At 38.2% G+C, this 3,096-nt stretch overlaps 1 pseudogene; it reads left to right on the top strand.

Moving 5' to 3' along the window:
- The first annotated feature begins 410 nt into the window (after nt 1–410).
- Nucleotides 411–823, top strand: LOC102734741 (ATP synthase peripheral stalk subunit F6, mitochondrial pseudogene; annotated as a pseudogene).
- The last annotated feature ends 2,273 nt before the right edge of the window (nt 824–3,096 follow it).

The following is a 3,096-nucleotide window of genomic DNA, read 5'->3' as shown; positions in this document are numbered from 1 at the left end:
TTTTTTTTTAAGATTTTATTTATTTATTTGAGAGAGAGAGAATGAGAGACAGAGAGCAGGAGAGGGAGGAGGGTCAGAGGGAGAAGCAGACTCCCCGCCGAGCAGGGAGCCCGATGCGGGACTCGATCCCGGGACTCCAGGATCATGACCCGAGCCGAAGGCAGACGCTTAACCATCTGAGCCACCCAGGCGCCCTCGCTTGTGCTTTCTAAAAAAAAAAAAAAAAAGAAAGTGTTGAGAGGAAAAAAATCACCAACTTAAAATTCTGTACCTTGGAAATTAACCTTCAAAAGTGAACAAGAAATAGATACTTCCTCAGAAAAACAAAAACTGGGGGAATTTTTTGCCAAGAGAATGGTCTTGCAAGAAATATTAAAAGAGGCAGACTGCCTCCAAGACATTTGCTGTCCGTAAGAGAATCACCATGATTCTTCAGAGGCTCTTCAGGTTCTCCTTTCTCATTCGGTCTGCAGTCTCAGTTCATTTGAGGAGGAACATTGGTGTTAAAGCGGTGGCATTTGATAAGGAACTTGATCCTGTACAAAAACTCTTTGTTGACAAGATTAGAGAATACAGAACTAAGCGACAGGCATCTGGAGAACCCGTTGATCCTGGCCCAGAGTACCGCAAGACCTAGAGAGGGAACTTTTTGAGTTTAAGCAAATGTATGGTAAAGCAGACAAGAATATATTCCCGGCCTTCAAATTTGAAGATCCTAAATCTGAAGTCATCGAAAAACCCCAGTCCTGAAGAAATAATGTAAAATTTATTTATTTAGTAATTTGTCCTAGATTAGTTGTACAATGGGATCAGAATAAACATACATTTCTCAACTGTCAAAAAAAAAGAAATATTAAAAGAATGTCTTTATCTTTTAATTTATTTTATTTTTTTAATTTAAATTAACTTAATTAACATATAATATATTATTGGTTTCAGAAGTACAAGTTTGTGATTCATCAGTCTTATATAATACCCCGTGTTCATTATCATGTGATCTCCTTAATGCCCATCACCCAGTTACCCCAGCCGCCAGCCCCCACCCTCCAGCAACCCTCAGTTTGTTTCCTATGATTAAGAGTCTCTTATGGTTTGTCTCCCTCTCTGGTTTTGTCTTTTTTCCTCTCTCCCCCTATGATCCTCTGTTTTTTTTCTTAAATTCCACATCAGTGAGATATATGATAATTGTCTTTTTCTGATTGACTTATTTCACTTTGCATAATACCCTCTAGTTCAGTCCACCTCATTGAAAATGGCAAGATATCATTTTTTTGATGGCTGAGTAATATTCCATTGCATATATATATCACATCTTCTTTATCCATTCATCTGTTGATGGACATCTGGGCTCTTTCCATAGTTTGGCTATTGTGGACATTGCTGCTATAAACATTGGGGTGCATGTGCCCCTTCAGATCACTACGTTTGTATCTCTGGGGTAAATACCCAGTAGTGTGGCTGCTGGGTTGTAAGGTAGCTCTATTTTCAACTTTTTGAGGAACCTCCATACTGTTTTCCAGAGTGGCTGCACCAACTTGCATTCCCACCAACAGTTTAGGAGGGTTCCCCTTTCTCCGGATCCTTGCCAACATCTGTCGTTTCCTGACTTGTTAATTTTAGCCATTCTGACTGGTGTGAGGTGGTGTCTCACTGAGGTTTTGATTTGGATTTCCCTGATGCCGAGTGATGTGGAGCATTTTTTCATGTGTCTGTTGGCCATTTGTATGTTTTCTTTGGAAAAATATCTGTTCATGTCTTCTGCCGATTTCTTGACTGGATTATTTGTTCTTTGGGTGTTGAGTTTGATAAGTTCTTTATAGATTTTGGATACTAGCCCTTTATCTGATATGTCATTTACAAATATGTTCTCCCATTCTTTCAGTTGTCTTTTGGTTTTGTCAACTATTTCCTTTGCTATGCAAAAGCTTTTTATCTTGATGAAGTCCCAATAGTTCATTTTTGCCCTTGTTTTCCTTGACTTTGGAGATGTGTCCAGCAAGAAGTTGCTGTGGCCTAGGTCGAAGAGGTTGCTGCCTGTGTTCTCCTTTAGGATTTTGATGGATTCTTGTCTCACATTTAGGTCTTTCATCCATTTTGAGTCTATTTTTGTGTATGGTATAAGGAAATGGTCCAGTTTCATTTTTCTGCATGTGGCTGTCCAATTTTCCCAACACCATTTGTTGAAGAGACTGTCTTTTTCCCATTGGACATTCTTTCCTGCTTTGTCAAAGATTAGTTGACCATAGAGTTGAGGGTCCATTTCTGGGTTCTCTATTTTGCTCCATCGATCTATGTGTCTGTTTTTGTGCCAGTACCATACTGTCTTGATGATGACAGCTTTGTAATAGAGCTTGAAGTCTGGAATTGTGATGCTGCCAGCTTTGGTTTTCTTTTTCAGCATTCCTTTGGCTATTTGGGGAATTTTCTGGTTCCATACAAATTTTAGGATTATTTGTTCCAGCTCTGTGGAAAAAGTCGGTGGTATTTTAATAGGGATTGCATTTAATGTGTAGATTGCTCTAGGTAGCATAGACATCTTCACAATATTTGTTCTTCCAATCCATGAGCATGGAACGTTTTTTCCATTTCTTTGTGTCTGTTTCAATTTCTTTCATGAGTGTTCTATAGTTTTCCGAATACAGATCCTTTGCCTCTTTGCTTCAGTTTATTCCTAGGTATCTTATGTTTTGGGGTGCAGTTGTAAATGGGATTGAGTCCTTAATTTCTCTTTCTTCTGTCTCATGGTTAGTGTATAGAAATGCAACTGATTTCTGTGCATTGATTTTATATCCTGCCACTTTGCTGAATTCCTGTATGAGTTCTAGGAATTTTGGGGTGGAGTCCTTGATTTTTCCATATAGAGTATCATGTCATCTGCAAAGACTGACTTCTTTAGAGAGAAGGAAAATAATATTGGTCAGAAACTTTGATCTACATAAAGTAAGGAAGAACATCAAAGAAGGAATAAATGAAGATGAAATAAAACCTTTTATTTATGTTTTATTTATTTATTTATTTTTATTTATTTATTTTGAGAGAGAGAGAGAATGTGAGCAGGGAGGGAGAGAGTAAGAGGGAGAGAGAGAATCTTAAGCA

The sequence above is a fragment of the Leptonychotes weddellii genome, chromosome 3 (assembly GCF_054177405.1).
Source record: "Leptonychotes weddellii isolate Sample4059 chromosome 3, ASM5417740v2, whole genome shotgun sequence".
NCBI classification, from domain to species: Eukaryota; Metazoa; Chordata; class Mammalia; order Carnivora; family Phocidae; genus Leptonychotes; species Leptonychotes weddellii.
This window is presented reverse-complemented; position numbering and strand designations above follow the sequence as displayed.